At 43.5% G+C, this 19,066-nt stretch overlaps 1 protein-coding gene across 27 annotated transcripts in view; it reads left to right on the forward strand.

Moving 5' to 3' along the window:
• The window catches only part of NRCAM (neuronal cell adhesion molecule), a 272,173-nt gene that overhangs the window by 43,834 nt on the left and 209,273 nt on the right, over nucleotides 1–19,066 (forward strand). For all 27 annotated transcript variants that reach the window (XM_013060025.2, XM_013060058.2, XM_013060038.2 and 24 more), the window contains exon 2: nucleotides 13,207–13,369. The gene's annotated coding sequence lies outside the window, so the exon portion shown is untranslated. The remainder of the gene's footprint in view (nucleotides 1–13,206; nucleotides 13,370–19,066) is intronic.

Consider the following 19,066-nt stretch of genomic DNA (forward strand, 5'->3'; position numbering starts at 1 on the left):
TAAAGTTCGTCAACTTGAACTATAGGGTCTATTTAGTTGTAGCAGGTAGACTAGAATGCAACGTAGGCCTACAGACGTGAGAGTTTCCTGAGTTTGGAATCTATGTAGTGAGCAGGTTCTTCTGAATCTGCTTGTATTTTTTAAGTGTTTTTTAAAGCATTCTGCTTTTTGTAATGATTTATTGAATTTATTTAAAAACTATTTATTTAAGAGAGAGAGAGAGCCCAAACAGGGGAACAGCAGGCCGAGGGAGAAGCAGGTTCTCCACTGAGCAGGGAGCCTGATGCGGGGCTCGATCCCAGGACCCTGGGATCATGACCCGAGCTGAAGGCAGACGCTTAGCAACTGAGCCACCCAGGTATCCCTTTTGTAATGATTAAAAACCAACCCAGAACAGTGGCAGAAATAAGTCAAAGGTGGGACACATACATGGCTTGATGTAGTGGGCATTCAGTCAACCAAATACAGTTTCTTTTAGAAAGAAAGCTATAACAATATAATTTTTTTCTTTTGGTTTTGGTCTAGGAATTTGTAACTAGGAATTATGATTTGGGTACTGTAGGATCTCGGTTTCCTTCAGAAATCTATGCATATTATTTTATGTGGTGAGTATTCAGTTTCTGTGATTGGTGAGGATTGGTTTTGCCTGGGGAAATTGTGTTAAAGTTGAATTGTGTTAAAGTTGAATTTCACCACAGTTCTCATAAGGGGACACCTAAAACAATGTGTGTATAATGTATGTTCAGGGTAGGGGGCTAAGGCACTGTGCCCCCCTCCAGAGAATACCATGTTCCTGGACCCCTAGCTGGGCACTGGGATGAAGGTGGGGTGACCTGGTCCTCAGGCATGGTGCCTGGAGACTGGGGTGAGCTGAGGGATGGTGACAGGGATGAAATGGAACTGAAGCATGGCCCAGGCATTGGATCTAAAGAGGCCAACAGCGGGTGTCCGATAGATGGGGAAATTTGGGGAGGAAGGGTGGAGGGGAGCCCCAGGTTTTAGTGCCACTGTAGCTGTCATAGGCCTTTAGTAGGAGGGAGCTACAAGGGCTGCTTATTGAGAGTGCGCTTACCTTTGTCCTGTAAGGGATATAAACTATTTCATCTATTTCTCTTGAGGAAAGAAGTACAATATGGCTTCATTTAGCTGAAGTGGTGGCAGTGGTCAGCAGTCTGGAAATCCTGCCTTATCCTCGTCCAGGTTTCTTGTACTGCTCTGCCCTTACCCACCCTGACTTTGCTCTCGATTTCCTGCCTGTCTGTGTGCATTTGTGCGTCGCTGATGAAAGGGGTTATGTCCCTCCGTGGCAGTGTGCTCCTCTTCTCCTGTGTCACCTGGCCAGGTGTCCCACATCCTGCCTCACCCGGAGCTGCTCCCCGGACATGTCCCACCTCCTGCTCCTTGACGCAGAGCCTTCATTGACCCGATTTTGGGGTGCATTGTGGGGACCGGAGGCAACAAGGCAACAAGGACCGAGACGGGCCATGCCCCGGACCGTCACAGTTCTGTCCCCCTACCACACACCGTCATCCCAGTTACTGGCGGAGACCATTTCTTACTGAATGGTTCCATTTCTTTCTCTTCTAATCCCTTTGAGAGAGCTCAGCCTCGGAGAGCAATGAAACTCTAGGCTCCATGGCTTCTTTCCAGCTGGGCGCAGTTCTAAATTGCACTCAAAGCCAATACTAATTATGTTCAAAGTTTCTTATTAATAACAGAGTAAAGACATATGTGAGTGAATATTGAATATTAATTTTCTCTAATGAAAGGGCTTGGCTGTTTCATTATGGATGTCGGCCATCCTGGTATCTATAGACGGAGCCGTGGCACAGAGCCTTAAATGTCAGGAGGGGATGATGGTGCCCTCTGGCAGGAAGCTTCCAATTTTCTGGGACAGCTTTTCCCACATTCTTGCTAAAAGCCTGTGGGTAGTTCAGTGGCTTGGCAAATAGAGCAAACCTGCTGGATTTGAACCACTCTCATAGAGAATCCATGATCGAATTCTGGGGCCGTAACAAGTTCATTTTTACATTCCCTGTGTTTAGCTTTTCTTAGATAAGTACATGTTTAAACTAGCTTGTGAATTTGATTTAGTTTTAAATCCACTCAGGAGAACGCTGGGCTCATAAAAAGTTACCAGTTTCACGCATACACACGATTTACGCTCTGCCTCGTGGAGCACCTTATACACCATAGTCTCTTAAGAGTTTGGTTCAGGAATTACTGCAAATTATTAAAGCCAACCTCTGAGTGTCTTTGCCGGGTAGCACTGTATTAAATACCAGGTTTGTTATTGTTTGCACTTGAACATGACAAAATCACTTCTTTAAAAAGATTCTTGCCAATTTCATGTCAGTCACATCAATATATCAGTTCATTTTTTTTTTGCCTTTTCAAAGTATAATTAAATCTTTTTTTTTCTTTTTTTTATTGAAGTCTTTATCATTTTGTTAGTTTCAGATGTACAAGATAATGGTTCAATAATTCTATACAGTACTCAGTGCCTGTCCGGATAAGCGCACTCTTCATTTCCAGTATATATTAGATCAATGGTTCTCAACTTCACATGAAGATCTCCACTCAAGACCTATTAAGTCAGAATCTCGGGTGTGTGTTTTGGGCACTCAGGATGGGGTCTTAATTTTTTATTTAAATTTATTTATTTTCAGAAAAACAGTATTCATTATTTATTCACCACACCCAGTGCTCCATGCAATCCGTGCCCTCTATAATACCCACCACCTGGTACCCCAACCTCCCACCCCCCCGCCACTTCAAACCCCTCAGATTGTTTTTCAGAGTCCATAGTCTCTCTTGATTCACCTCCCCTTCCAATTTACTCCAGCTCCCTTCTCCTCTCTAACACCCCTTGTCCTCCATGATATTTGTTATGCTCCACAAATAAGTGAAACCATATGATAATTGACTCTCTCTGCTTGACTTATTTCACTCAGCATAATCTCTTCCAGTCCCGTCCATGTTGCTACAAAAGTTGGGTATTCGTCCTAATTTTTTTAACAGTTTTATTGAGGTAATTAACATACAACAAAATGCACATGTTTAAAATGGACAGTCTGAGGAGTTTGGACTTATGCATTCCCCTGCGTCACCATCGCTCATCAAGGCAATAACCACACCGTCTTTGGGCTCCCGAGTACCAACAGGGCTGAGATTGAATCGCAGTAGACACCCAAAACCATGAGCTGCTTACAGCATATCATTTGTACTGTATTCTCATCTAACATTTAATAATAACAACATCAATGGCAGGGGCTCCTGGGTGGCTCAGGGGGTTAAAGCCTCTCCCTTCTGCTCAGGTCATGATCTCTGGGTCCTGGCATCGAGCTCTGCATTGGGCTCCCTGCTCAGCAGGAAGCCTGCTTCCCCCTCTCTGCCTGAAAAAAAAAAACCAAAAAACAAAACCAACAACATCAATGGAAATAGTTAATTACAATTTCCCAGTGTATCCCATTGTCTCTTTTGAGACATAATATGACCCATTAAGACAATGAGGAACATTACTGTTTTTTATGTCAGGCTAATAGTGTTCTGCTCAAACTCTCTGCCCCAGGAAGGACTGTCTCCACATATTACCTGGTGTTGGAGACTACGTGGATCCTGCTCTGATAAGTTCATTGCAAAGTTCAAGCTTTTCACAGTAATCTGGGCTAACATGGTAGAGAGCAGACTACCAAGCTGCAGATGTATAGCTGGGGTGGGGCGGTGGGGGGCTGGGGGACAGGGCTGTGAAGGACCTGCCCGAAACCTGGCGAGAATGTGTGCTGGAGCTGCTCTGTCCAGGCACCCAGCCTGAAGTCAATTGATCACCAGTTCCCAGTGAGGGAAATGGAACTTTGTAACTGAATAAGTCTCCACCTATCAGTGGTGTAAGAACTTAGGGGGCTGTTGTGTGCCCAGGTGGCTCAGTTGATTAAGCATCCTGTTCTTGACTTCTACTCAGGTCATGATCTCAGAGTTGTGAGATCAAGCCCAGCCTGGAGTCTGCTTGGGATTCTCTCTCTTCTTTTGCCCCCGCCCCCTGCTTGTACTCACTTTTTCCGTCTCTTAAATAAATAAATAAATCAGATCTTTAAAAAAACAGAGAGAGAACTTTACTGATTGTTTTCTAGCCAGTGCTAGTAAAATAGTAGATCTTTAGAAAGTGATGTAGAAAAGCCAAATGGAATAGCATTAATGGCCCATACAAGGAAATTGGTTAAATGAATATGATTTATTCATATGGTAGACTATTACCCAGACACCAAAATTGATTTTGTAAGATATTTAATGACTTGGGGAAATGTTTGTTTTGAGTTGTTAGGTGAACAGAGCAGGTTACTAAATAATAGTTTAATTTATTACACCACTTCTGTTTTGAAAAATGTGTACAGACACACATCCATACAGAAAAAAATAAAACATGTGGAAGACATAAAGACCAAAACATTGACAATTTTTATTTCTGGTGGTTGGAGAAAACATTCTATTTTAATGTTTTTCTTTTAATTTTTGGTACTTTCCATATTTTGAAAAATGAAAACACTTTTTTTTTAATCAGAAAAAAATAAATGCCACTAAAAATCAGCTGCAGAAGATTCCCCAAATAAAAACTCAAACCCTGTCTAAAACAATCCAGTCAAAATGAAGTACAGAAATAAAAATCATTAGCATTCCGGCTTCGAGCTTGTGCGTTACCCAGTAGGCGCCCACTAAGTGCTTCTCCAGCGATTTGAATAATGACGGAGCTGCGCAAAATAAATAAACCCCCGCTCAAGTTGGAACCAGCTCCGTTGCTTTTCAGAGTCATCAAAGCAAATTTGTTTTGTATATTCTATTAAACTGAAGTTCGAGGTTGCAAGGCGTTTGTATTACTGTTGAAGTGTGTTGGCATTTCATTTCATTTTGACGGACTCCCGCTGTGATTCAGCAAGAGGCCAGGGTGATACGCAAATTAGCAGGTTTGCGTGGAGGGGCGGTTGCATTCGTTCTTGAAAACTCATTTCTGGGGAGTCTTCTCTCGGAAGTGGAGGAAGACCTGAAGTGCATCTACCCACCCCTCACGTTGTGGTAAAGTGGTTGAAGTCTGGCGGGGGCTCCCTGAGTCTGCGCGTGCGTCCCTTGCACCCAGCCCTCTGCCCTGCCAGGCCAGCGCTCTGTCCGCCGCTGTTGCCACTCGCGGCTCCCCCCACCTCGCCCCTTCTCTGCCCTGCTTGGTGTCTTCTCATTCCTCTGTCGTCATTCATGCAACTGCACTTTCATCGCCCCTCGCCTAAAACCACCCCTCATCTCTGCTGCTCCCCTAGCGTTACCACTCAGTTTTACCCCTTTCTTTTGCTGCCGGCGGCTCAGTGAGGAGGGCAGTTACTTATTGCCCAATCCCAGCCTGACATGCTTTCTCCCACCTCAGGATGCCCCCTGCAATTTATTGGCACTTCACAGTGAGCGTGTCAGTCACATGCTTCATCCGCTGCTAGGCCAGACCTGTTCTGGTCTTTGACACATTTCTCCCTCTACCTCTGAATTCCCAGAAAAACAGTAGGCCCTACAGGGACTGATTTCTAAGACTTTAGGGCATCTTCCAATTCAAGAATATGGAAAGCTTTGTAGTGTGTTTGGCTTTTCCCATGGGACACATTGCCATTAAGTGCTCTGTGCTTTTTTTTTTTTTTTTTTGCATATATGTATGTTCTTCGACTTACAATGGGGTTACGTCCTGATGAACCTACGGTGAGTTGAAAATATTATAAGTCTAAAATGCATTTAGTACACCTAACCTACCGAACATCACAGTTTAGCCTCTGGCCTACCTTGCTTGTGCTCAGAACGCTTACATTAGCCAACATCTGGGTAAAACCATCCAGCACACAGCCGATTTGGTGATAAAGTGTTGAATATCTCATGTAACTTCTTGACTATTGTACTGAAAGTGACAAACAGAATGGCGTGTGGGTACAGAATGAATGGTTCCCTGTGTGTGACTCACTGACCCCAGTGATCGCATGGCTGGCAGAGCTGGGGCTCGCTGCCTAGCATCGAGAGAGGATGGCCCAGCAAATTGGTAGCCCGGGGAAAAGATCTATATCAAAATTTGAAGTCCATTTTCTGAAGACTGCATATTGCTTTCATACCATCCTAAAGTCAAAAAATCTCAAGTGGGACCATCCTAAGTCAAGGACTGTACCTCATGTCTAAACTTAATTGGCTTTCCAACATTAACTGAAGTTTTATCTCTCAGCGTCTTCCCCTCCTCACAAAGTTTTGGTTTATTTGTTTGTTCGTTCAGTAACAGCCACAGAAACATAAAAGGTATGCCATATGTCTGTTAGCCATTTGTATGTCTTCATTGGAGAAGTGTCTGTTCATGTCTTCTGACCATTTTTTGACATGATTATCTGTTTTTTGTGTGTTGAGTTTGAAGAGTTCTTTATAGATCCTGGATATCATCCCTTTGTCTGTAGTGTCATTTGCGAATATCTTCTCCCATTCAGTGGGTTGTCTTTTTGTTTTGTTTAGCCATCAGGGAGATTCAAAGCAAAACCGCATTGAGATACCACCTTACACCAGTTAGAATGGCCAAAGTTAACAAGACAGTAAACAACATGTGTTGGAGAGGCTGTGGAGAAAGGGGAACCCTCTTACACTGTTGGTGGGAATGCAAGTTGGTGCAGCCATTTTGGAAAACAGTGTGGAGATTCCTTAAGAAATTAAAAATAGAGCTTCCCTATGAACCTGCAATTGCACTACTGGGTATTTACCCCAAAGATACAGTGCTCGCTTCGGCAGCACATATACCCCAAAGATACAGATGTAGTGAAAAGAAGGGCCATCTGTACCTCAATGTTCATAGCAGCAATGGCCACAGCCACCAAACTGTGGAAAGAACCAAGATGCCCTTCAACAGATGAATGGATAAAGAAGTTGTGGTCCATATACACTATGGAGTATTATGCCTCCATCAGAAAGGATGAATACCCAACTTTTGTAGCAACATGGACGGGACTGGAAGAGATGATGTTGAGTGAAATAAGTCAAGCAGAGAGAGTTAATTATCATACGGTTTTGCTTATTTGTGGGGCATAAGGAATAACACGGAGGATACAGGGAGATGGAGAGGAGAAGGGAGTTGGGGGAAATTGGAGGGGGAGACGAACCATGAGAGACTGTGGTCTCTGAGGAACTAACTGAGGGTTTTTGAAGGGTGGGAAGTGGAAGGTTGGGTGAGCCTGGTGGTGGGTATTGTAGAGGGCACGTATTGCATGGAGCACTGGGTGTGGTGTCTAAACAATACATTCTGGAACACTGAAAAGAAATTTAAAAAATAAATAAAAATTTTTTTTAAAAAGTGGTATGCCATAGCACCAAGTCAGACAGACCCCATTCAAATCCCATCTCTGACATGGACAAGCTCTCTGACTTTGGGATGCATATGGTGCTTTAATATGCCCATGTAGAAAACCGGTATAATAATGGCCACTTTGTGGGATTACTGTGGGATTAAGTGAAGCTTTGCGTAGGAACTTCTTAGCCCCTTTTCTGGGCCATGAAAGCCTCTCACTGAATGCTGGAGCACATGTCCTTTCTTCCTGGCTCCCTCCTTTCATACCGGAAATTAGGTTCAGAATAAGGAAACCACATCGAGGTGTGGGTGCTGGGCGGTCAACGAGTTTGTGTATTTCCAGCTGGTGTCCTGGCAGATGGCTGTGTCACACTCTCGGTGAGCCTCCCGGGCAGTCACTGTGAAATCGCCAGCCACAAACATGAGGCCACGAATGCCAAGGGTCTTGTGTTTCTGCTTTGCTTAACCAGCATGATCCAGCCAAAGAATCTGAAAGATTAGAAAATATACATTGCAAGTATTAAAGCAGCAGATGGCATTCATGGGTTGGCAGTTCCCTGTGCCATCGAGTGACTCACACGCCCCTAGCCATGGTGGAGGGAAAGGGGAACGCCACATTGCCTTCCTTTCTTGGAACTGCCATGTTTTTCTTGTCTCTGATGCCAGTGTCTTCTCACAGGATTTGCAAGAGAAGAAAAGTCTCAGTGTTCTGGAAATGCTAGAAAACGTTCCCAAACTTTCTTAGCGTCCTCCTAGCAACGGACCCAGTGACTTCCTCCTCATTTCTTCCGGGTGGTACTGCTCTCGTGGTGTTTGTCACCCTTGGCCACCTACTAGCCATGCCACGCTGGGCCATTTGTTCCTTTTCTACGCTTGTCCTAGCTTTTCCCTCCTATGGGATGAGATCATAAAATCACCTACCTCGTAAAGTTGTTATCAACTATATGGATCAGATATATGCCCAAAGCACCCAGTATAGAGTAAGCTTTGTATGTATCTTGTTCTGTACTCGTTCTAGCTGCGTAAACAATGAATGCAGCCATGGGTCGGCGGAAATGACCTAGACTAGGAATCCCAAAGCTCCCTGTTAACTAACTGTAATGAATTACTGGTAATTCACCTAACCCTACTGAAGCTTTGTTTTTATCTGTAAGCTGGCAAGAAAAATACTTGTTTTTCAGTGTCAAGTGAGATGACTTTTGTGAAAAATAAGTCGCAAAATGCCATTCAACACAAGATGGTATTACCGGCCCTCATCTCTGTCTTTGAACAGAAGCTGCCCAGTCTTTGTTGTCCTGGCGTATCTCTCAGGGCAGTACATTGACCCCAATGGATCAAACGGTAGTTTTTGAATGAACGGTGGAAACATTCGACACAGCAGAGAAAAAAGAAGCCAGGCAGGAAGGGCTCCACGTTCAGCGGAGATGGCGGGAAATCTACAAGCACGCTCGAGGGCTGTTTTGTAGGCGGGGCACGATGGGCGGTCCCTCTGAGGATTTCCAGTCTTACTTCACACAAAGTTGGGGGGGGGGGGCGTAGTGTCCAGTTAGAGCAGGGAGGACAGGTTGTGTCTTTCTGGGCAGGCACACTGAGCACCAGCAGAAAGTGCAGCTTCAGTGGTCTGACAGGGATGGTGCAGACAGAAAAACAGAAAAAGCAGACAGGAGAACTTAAAAAGTTCTTCCGTGTAGGGCTCTTTACTCTAAAGAGTGATCCCGTGAGGCTTACGGTAAGCCAAATTAGACAAAGCAGTTGAGATCTTTGGGGAACAATTTCACTTTGGCATGGGCAAACCAGATGACCTAAAATGACAGATTCTGCTAATTTCCATGATTGCCTCCGGGAAGGATGGAGCTGACTTGGCTCAGTTTTTGCAATATGTTTCTCAAACATAACTCCTTGCTCTGCTGCACAGGTAATTATTCTAATGAAAAAGTTCATGTTGCCAATTATCTCAACTATGACCTAATTTTCTCTAATGATGCTAGAATCTAATTCTTCTGGGTTTTGCCGTTTCTACTGAGTTAAATGTTAAAACCTTTATTCAGCAGATGAATTGCTTGGTCAAGTCGGTTTATGTAGCTATTTATAGCTTCAGGATGATTTGCAGTCAGTTTGGAGAATTGGTAATTATTAATTTTAGGTAATGACATTGAGACTAAAAATACATTCATTTTTATTTATTAATAGTTTGGATTTTGCTATTTTTAATAACACTCTTTGTGACATAGTGCCTTATTTAGCATTTTTTGTCATGACATGAACGTCATTGTCTAATTTGTCGATGGCACAAAGGTGAAAGGCAAAATGACTATTCTGGAAAGGCAGCATGAAGAGGCTGGGAATTTTGGGGTAAGTTGGAGTAATGAACTCCATTTTAAAAAGGTGAAATATTAATGGGGTAAAATAAAGCATTTATTTGGTTCTGACAACAATACCTTCAGAAAGATAAGGGAGCTCTTCGTAATCCACCTGACTCACAGCTGTAAGAACAGCCAGTTAATGAGGTTCCACCATTTTAGTCTGTATGTATGGCGTGTTTGGAAGGGTAGAAAACAGAGAGACTCAGGGCCCCCTGAGGAGCTGGGACTTCCCAGTCTGGGTCTGGAAAGTCGGGCATTATCAGGATCAGACAACCTCAGGGATGCCCTCTCTCTCTCATGATCCCTCTTTTGGCCTTTCTGCTTCCCTCGGCGTATTCCAGAAGTTCTCCTCTGACACGTGACATCGTCTCTAAATCCCAGAGAAAGCTGGTTTGATTGACATGGCTGCTTATCATCTCACTTCTGGCGCAGGACCCTTGCACAGAGCTACCTCATGGATCATCCACCAGCCTCTGTGGGACATCCCTGCAGCAGATGCCTACTGCGGTCTAGTCAGTGGCCACCTCTGCTCAAACCACAGCTCACCCCTGCTTTTTGGAGCAGCGGGCTGTGGTTGGGAAGCTTACATTAGAATGGGAATCTGGATATGTCTCCAAAGGCCAGAACTGGGACCAATGAGTGAAAGCTGCAGGAAGTGAGGTTCAACCTCATACAGAGTCCCTTGAAATGGGAAAGGCCATAAGCAGATAGGTGGTTGGATACAGTGGCCTTCTAGGCCCCCTCCAATTTGTGAAGGCATGTGTTTTTTATCTTTATTGCCACTCTTTTATTTCTTCCCAGATGGTTCTAATGAAAACCATCTTTTTGCATTATTACTAAAATGAGCCATGAAGAAAATCCTGCCACCATATAATTAGGATAGGCCTAAGGTGTCAGAAATAATAGTGTTTTTGCCTTAGCCTCTTAAATAAAATATATTTCATATGTGGAATATTTGTAAATTGGATTTTATTATAGTCAGTAACAATGCCATTTAAAGAAAGGGGATAATTTACATAATGTAAATGTAATGGGGCAGCAAACTACAACAGGGATACTACTACTGCAAGACGGTTGAAGGAAAGTGTGAGGATGTTGGATCATTTTTTTCCAAATGAATTGTAAACGATGTTCCAGATACTTCAGTTAGGCTTTTAAATTCAGATTCATGGTAACCTGAGTCAGTTAGGGCAGATATTGGTGGCAAATCTTCAGATACTTGCCCAAGCAACTGAAGTCTCTAAAGTAGTGTAAGAAAATTTCAGTGTTCAAACTATTAATTTGGAAGTGTGTGTGTGTGCACATGTGTGACATGGTGAGTGTGTGTGTGTGTATGTGGTGTATGTGTGTGTGGTGTGCGTGTGGTATTGTGTTTGTATGTGGTGTGTGTGGCGTGTGTGTGGTGTGTATGTGGTATATGTGTGGCATACATGTGGTGTGTTTGATGTATGTGTGTGGTGTGTGGTATGGTAGTATGTATGGTGTGGTAGGTGTGTTTGTGTGTGTGTGTGTGTGTTGTGTGTGTGTTGTGAAGGGAGAATAAAAATCATCCCATAAAATGTTAATCCTGTCACAAACAAGAGAAATGAGCATTTAATCTAAGAAAATCTGAAATCACCAGGAAGACTGCAGGATGCCTCTATTCCCACTTGCCAGCGTGAGAATGCACCGTGACCAAGAAAGACAGAAGCCGACACTGAAGCCGACACCGAATGGAGTAGCCTTACTTCCAACTTTCTGTTAACTGTATTCCTCCCAGGAAATACATGGTTAGGAGAGAGACTAGCTTTGTTAAAATTCTAGTTCCCCCTTTCTGGAGACAAGACTAAGCTCACTTGGCTTCAATTTCCTCATCTGTAAATTATAAATAAACTATTATAATATTAGTTGGGTCTAAGAATTTTGTGAGGATTGAAGCACTTCTTAGCAGGGTCCAGCTCATATGAAGTGCTATCGTTTAGCTAGTAGGATTCTTTCTTACCTTTATTATTCTGTAAGGGGTGGGAGCCCAGAGAGCCTAGTGCTGGTGTGGCACCTTGTCTTCTGGTCTTACCGGCCTAGCTGGAGAGAATCTTGTGTCCAGTTGACATACCTCCCCCAGAAGACTTGATTCTGTCCTAGTGATATTCTTTTGCTTGAACCTTGCCTATGTCACTGTACTTCTCAGAGCCTCAGTCTCTTATTCTCGAAAATTGGGGCACGGTTTAAGTTTATAGGGTTTTAAACTTTGGATAATAATAATTTAAATCACATTTGTTTTATTTTTTTTAAAGATTTTATTTATCTGTTTGACAGAGATCACAAGTAGGCAGAGAGGCAGGCAGAGAAAGAGGGGGAAGCAGGCTCTCTGCCGAGCAGAGAGCCTGATGCGGGGCCTGATCCCAGGACCCCTGGATCATGACCCGAGCCGAAGGCAGAGGCCCCAACCCACTCAGCCACCCAGGTGCCCCTAAATCACATTTGTTTTAAAACAAACAAGTTATCAAAGCTGCAAACCGTTAGGGAGACGCCGAATGTTAAGGAGAGGCCGAATATTTGAGCTAGATGAGCCATCAGGAAACATCTTCTCTGACTTTGTGTCTTTGGAAGAAATGCTGATTTCATGTCAGGGATGTATCTGGCCTGGATGGAGCCAAGCCAGCGATACTTTCTACAAGCTCCCCTGGTGCCCACAAGGTTGGGAAGCACTTAGCAAGCCCAAGGTCAGACCCTTAGCGCTGGGAGCAGGTCTAACCCTCCCACCTCCTGCTCTTCTCGCTGCACACTGACCCCAAGTTTTGGGTTCAAAGAGGCTTTCTGAATACTCCTTTCTGTGACTTTTTCCATTTCTCTTGAAAGTGAGGTATTAAGCAAACACAATATTCAGCGCTTCTGTAAGGTGGTTTCCATTTAATGAAGGCTTCATTCCACGTCTTTCTACCTTAACCTTGTGCTTGTTTTCTTACGGTGATGTGTTTAGCAACCCCTTTTATTCCCACACACTCTTTTCTCACCGCCTTCAAAGCCACCTCTAAAATGTAATTGCATTGCTGAGTTCCTCCCTGACATCGTCAACCTTGATCAAATACTTGGCTCGTCACTGTTTGTTCTTTTCGGTCGGTATTAGATTCTTCCCAGCCGCAGCCTGTGTGCTGATGTGATTGTAAGGGAACTGGTATTCCCATGAAGTATTAGAGCAGAATAAGATCAAGTGCCTTTTTTTCCCCTCTTTAATTTGTGTGCACAGTTGTTTCCTGCTGTTCAGGGGTCATTCAGACTCCTATCCTATACTAAAATGTAACTGGAATTATGTTACCTGTTTTCATTACCTGTGGCCAATAAATAGATGAAAGTCTTAAGACATTGATGTTCTTAACTGCAGAAATTAATCATGGAATTTAATATGTATTAAGTTCCCCTTGTCGAATTTAGTAGGATGGTAGAATGAAATATCAGCTTAATAGAATTAACTAACCCAAAACTATTTACACTCTTCTGTGTTTTGTTTTGTTTTGTTTTCCTATTCAGAAATCCTTGTGATAATCTTCCTCAGCACAGCACCCACTGCCCTGTTTGCTGAAGACTTTGGCCAAAGCTACTCTGAGCTGTTGACATCATTCTGAGAAAAGGACAGCTTTCAAGCATCAGGGAAAGGTTCAGGAGGCTTTGGGCCCCAGTGGATCTTCTGAAGGTGAGAGCGAATCAGTTTTCTCTTTGTCTGTAGAAATCTAAATGAGCTGTTTTGTATTCTAAAATCCACTTCTTGGAAAAGAGTGTATAAGGAAATAGATTATTGAAAATTCTCTATAAAGAATTGAGAGCTTTTCTTTTTCAGGAGAATTTTTTAGTAGCTATGAAGGAAATCAAGTGACTATTTTGATGCAACAGGAATTTATTTGAAGTTGTAGCTCTGATCTAAGAAGACTTATTTGAACACACATGCACACGCGCGCACCTTGAAAAATCAATAACATTTCTCTTTTAGAGGAGTTTCTTATGTATTTGGGGCTTCTGAGAGCCTTCATATCTGCCTTGCCCTGCCTTTTAGAATTTTTTTAAGGATAAAACAAAATAATATATATGAAAACCATGAAGTATTATTTGCATAAGTAAGAAAAACAATTACTATTTCCAAATATTTGAAATCCTCTAAAATACTCTTATGCCCTCCAATCTATTTTTATTTATAGTTTGATTCATTTTTATTTTGATTTTTATAAATTTCGCTAAGATCTCAAGAAGCAAAAGTAGTAAGTCTTCATCTTCAAGGAATATCTGTCGAATGCAAGAGATAGACACGATGAAAGTGTATTGAGAGTGCATCAAGGAAGGAAAAAGACATTGAATGCAGCCTGTGGCCAGAAATTCTGTGTGTAAAATTAGGCTTCTTGGAGGAGGTGACCCCTGAAAGGAGTTGGCCTGGTGGAGAGTGGAGGAGGGTATTGCCGGCAGGAGCAGTGGGAGAGGTGTGAAGCCTGCATGCAGAAGTAGTAAATTGTTCAGGGTTGTTGAACCACAGGTATGAAGAGTGTGTGTGTGTGTGTGTGTGTGTGTGTGTGTGTGTGTGTAAGCACTGATGGCGGCCATTGGTATTTTAGTTATGTTACTTCAGAGAGACTGTAGAGAAGCACCTGGAGGTGAGCAAGACTGAAGGAAGACTTCTTTTGGGCGGGTCTGGTGAAGAGATGAGAGGATGAAATTAGAGAGGAAGCAGTGAGGAACAGAGGGAGAGAGCTTTCACAGAGTTGACTGTGCTGGATGTGGTGATGGTTTGGGCATTGGAAGTGAGAAAATGTTAGGACCTGCGATTCTCAGGTTTCTGCCTCACATGACATAAAGGGAGTTTAGGGGGTAAGCAGACCCTGTCTTGAGGAGGAGAGGACTTTGAGGTATACACGAGACGTGTAGGGGGAAATGTGCACTGGGCAGCTGGAAGTGTAGGCACGGAGGTTAGGGGAGGGTTCCAGGCCAGAAACATTGACTTGGGAGTTACAGGCAATAGTTAAAAATCTTTTTTGAAATGTAACTTTGATTTTGTACTTAAGCTTTCAAAATAATCAGACAGAAAAAGATGAAAATCATGATTTCACTTATATATGGAATTTAAAACCCAAAACAAATGAACACACACACACACCCCAAAAAGAGACTCACATACGTAGAGAACAAATTGGTGCTTGTCAGATGGGGGGATGTGGGGAGATGGGTGCAGTAGGGGAAGGCGATTAAAAGGTATAAACTTCCAGTTATGAAATAAATAGGAGCACCTGGGTGGCTCAGTTGTTTGAGCGTCTGACTCTTGGTTTCGGCTCAGGTCATGATCTCAGGGTTGTGGAATCGAGCCCTGCGTTGGGCTTCGCACGCACCAGGGAGTCTGCTTGAGGTTCTCTCTCTCCCCCTCTCCCGCTTTGTCTCCCAGACCATGCTCATGCACCATGAGCACACGTGTGCTCTCTCAACAAATAAATAAATAAGGGTCTTTTCCTAGGGACAAATGTGGAGACTTTATTAGTTTGGTGAAAGGAAATTTAAGCCAGTATTTATTTATTTTATTTTTTATTAACATTTAATGTATAATTTGCTTCAGGGGTACAGGTCTGTGATTTATCAGTCTTACACAGTTCATAGTGCTCACTGTAGCACAAACACTCCCCACTGTCCATTGCCCAGCCACCCAGTCCCTCCCCCCCGCCTCCACTCCAGCAACCCTCAGTTGTTTCCTGAGACCAAGAGTTCCTTAAGGTTTGTCTCCCTCTCTGGTTTCGTTTTGTTTCATTTTCCCCTCGCTTCCCCTGTGATCCTTTGTCTTGTTTCTCAAATTCCTCAAATCAGTGAGATCATATAATTGTCCCTCTCTGATTGACTTATTTCCCTTAGTTCCATCTACATCTGGTTCCATCCATATTGTTGCAAATGACAAGATTTTAGGGGTTTTGATGGCTGCATAGTATTCCATTGTATATATACACCACTTCTTTATTCATTCATCTGTTGATGGACGCCTAGGATCTTTCCATAGTTTGGCTATTGTGGACATTGCTTCAAGCCAGTATTTTAAAAAATGAATAAATAAATAAACAAACAATGAAAACCCTAAGATTTCGGAGTTGTAAGCCAGTGCCATTCTTCATTTGAATGCATAGTATTTACAGAAATTAGGTAAGGAACATGCTTTGTTTTTCTTTTTTTTTTTTTTTTAAGATTTTATTTATTTATCAGAGAGAGAGAGGGGGAGAGAGCGAGCACAGGCAGACAGAATGGCAGGCAGAGGCAGAGGGAGAAGCAGGCTCCCTGCCGAGCAAGGGGCCTGATGTGGGACTCCATCCCAGGACGCTGGGATCATGACCTGAGCCGAAGGCAGCTGCCTAACCAACTGAGCCACCCAGGCGTCCCCATGCTTTGTTTTTCAAAGGGTAATTCTTTTTCTGTTTCTCTCCTGGTTTCTTATCTAGTCATCACCTTCAGTGCTCTGCCCAGGATTCGAGCAGTATCCTCGGGAGACGGAGCAGGATCTTTCCTGCCTTCTCCAGGGTGCGTCAGGGTCTCTCCTTCGGGTTTTCCCAGCATCACGCAGCACGTCATGAAGGGAGGCTATTATAACAGAGGCTGCACTGTTCCAGAGCAGTCTACCCCACTTAGACATTACTCAGAGCCTTCTTTGAGGGAATGTCGTGGGTAAAAATTTTAAATTCAAATAATACAGACAATCATACTATTTTTAGTGGATTTTATTTGATTACTATGGCTTTAATTAGCTTACTGACTTTTTCCCTTAAGACCTGTTAGAAAATCACAAAATGCCTCCTTTTTACTCTTTCTAGTCCGTTTCTTTACTATCTTTCCAGAAACTTCCCAGATCCGCTAATCTATCACTTTCACTTTTACACAAAAGGAAATTAATTTGAAGCATAATTAAGTAAATGACCTAATGCTAACAGCTGGAGTCAGAGCCCTGGTCTGTTGAAACAGGCTTCCCCTTCCACCTACTTACTTTCTTTTGTTCCACGTCTTTAGTGCCTTGTGAGGTTACCTAGACATCTTAAAGTAATAAGAAATTGACTGAAGTCAGTCCGTTCACACCGACAGCATTTGCCTTGGCCAGTTGCTCTCCTCTCAATAAACAGATTTCGCTTTATTATTTTAGGCCTCGATGACCGCATTTGATTTTGTTAATTTAAAAAGTTTTTTCTTGGGACGCCTGGGTGGCTCAGTTGGTTAAGCAGCTGCCTTCGGCTCAGGTCATGATCCCAGCATCCTGGGATCGAGTCCCACATCGGGCTCCTTGCTCCGCAGGGAGCCTGCTTCTCCCTCTAACTTTGCCTTCCACTCTGTCTGCCTGTGCTCGCTCTCACTCGCTCTCTCTCTGACAAATAAATAAAATCTTTAAAAAAAAAATTTAAAAAAATAAAAAGTTTTTTCTTGTAATATTTAATTTATTTATTTAACAGAGAGATTGAGAGTCAGAGAAGGAACACAGCGCAGTGGGGGGTGGGAGAGGGAGAAGCAGGCCTCCCACTGAGCAGGGAGCCCGATGCAGGGCTCCATCCCAGGATCCTGGGGTCATGACCTGAGCTGAAGACAGATGCTTAATGACTAAGCCACTCAGGCGCCCCAGTTTTAAACTTTTTAAACATGGCTTTTTGTTTGTTTGTTTGTTTAAGCTGTTTCCACTACTGAAATGTAGGATCAGTGGACAATCAAAACCACCCATGTTTCAGTTCTAGTTTAAGAAAAAGATAATCATCTCAATATTTGTCATCCAGCCAATTTTTCCATAGTATGTAGTTTCTTTTTTTTTTTTTAAGATTTTATTTATTTATTTGACAGAGAGAGAGAGAGAGAGCAAGAGCATGCAAGAACAAGGAAGAAGGAGAAGCAGACTCCCCCCCGAGCAGGGACCTGGGATCATGACCTGAGCTGAAGGCAGACACCTAACCCACTGAGCCACCCAAGTGTCACCCCCCAATGGGTACTTTCAGTCACAACAGTTTTGTTAGCCACATTTTCACACAATTCAAGTACTGACTGTGCAACCCAGTTTCCAGTTTTATTTGCCCTTTTAAAAAAAAATTATTTATTTATCTCTCTCTCACAGAGAGATCACAATTAGGCAGAGAGGCAGGCAGAGAGAGGGGGGGAAGCAGGCTCCCTGCTGAGCAGAGAGCCCGATATGTGGCTCCATCCCAGAACCCTGGGATCATGACCTGAGTCAAAGGCAGAGGCTTAAACCACTGAGCCACTTATTTGCCCTTTTTATTTTATTTTATTTTATTTATTTGACAGAGGGAGAGAGAGAGAGAGCACGAGGCACAGGGGGAGAGAGAGAGAGAAGCAGACCCTCCACTGACCAGGGAGCCAGATGTAGGGCTCGATCCCAGGACCCCGGAATCATAACCTGAGTGGAAGGCAGCTGCTTAACCAACTGAGCCACCCAGGCACTCCTTATTTGCCCTTTTTATTATTTTTTAATATATTTTAAAAATTTATTTGACAGAGGTCACAAGCAGGCAGAGAGGCAGGCGGGGGAGCAGAGAGCACAACTCGAGGCTCAATCCCAGGACCCTGCGTCATGACCTGAGCCGAAGCCAGAGGCTTTAACCCACTGAGCCACCCAAGCACCCCATTATTTGCCCTTTTTAAATAAAATACAACTTTCGTACATTAAAAAAAAGGGGGGCATTCATTAATTATTTTAAAACCAACTATCTTAAGGCCAAGGTATTTCTGATTTGGTCAAATACATTGCAGTACCCGATGAATTTTGTGTCTAGAAAATGAATTTATGGAAAAGCTGAGTTGGTGTAGCTTAGACGGATGGCACGTGCTTGCGAGTTGTAGGTGGTCTCAAGGACAATGGACTGTTCTCTGAAGTTCACAGAGTGGCCAGTCATTGCTGTGAGAGCAGTGGGCCATGAGTCGTCAGAGTGCGTGTATAGAGCCTGATTCACTCATCCCGAAAGCCGCTGTAACAAAAGGAGCTTACACTCGTGTGTGTGCAGGGCCCAAGAAATAGGTCTTCCTGTTTTGGTCTCTCCCTTTTTTCAGTCTGTGCCTCTCTCTGCATCTCTTTTTCTGTCTCACTCATGCCCTGTGTGCAAAAGACACAAATGAACATGATGTCTCCAAAACGTGCAACCCGTGACACTTTGTGTGTATGGAACTGGTGTGGAAATGGTCTATCGTGGGTATGGGGAGCAGGTGAACCTCCCTTCGTCTGGTAAGGGGGCTGGTTTAGGGAGATGTGGATGCTTTCGCTCTCTGCATAGCTTGGCTCTGTGGGCAGAAAAACAGCATGAACAAGGATGGACAGATATGGGAGCCACTGAAGACAGCCCAAGATGGGAGGGTGGCTGGGAAAGGGCGCGCCAGCCTTTCTCCACTATAGTTT

This window comes from Mustela putorius, unplaced genomic scaffold (genome assembly GCF_011764305.1).
Source record: "Mustela putorius furo isolate JIRA1106 unplaced genomic scaffold, ASM1176430v1.1 tig00003845_pilon_pilon_pilon, whole genome shotgun sequence".
NCBI lineage: Eukaryota > Metazoa > Chordata > Mammalia > Carnivora > Mustelidae > Mustela > Mustela putorius.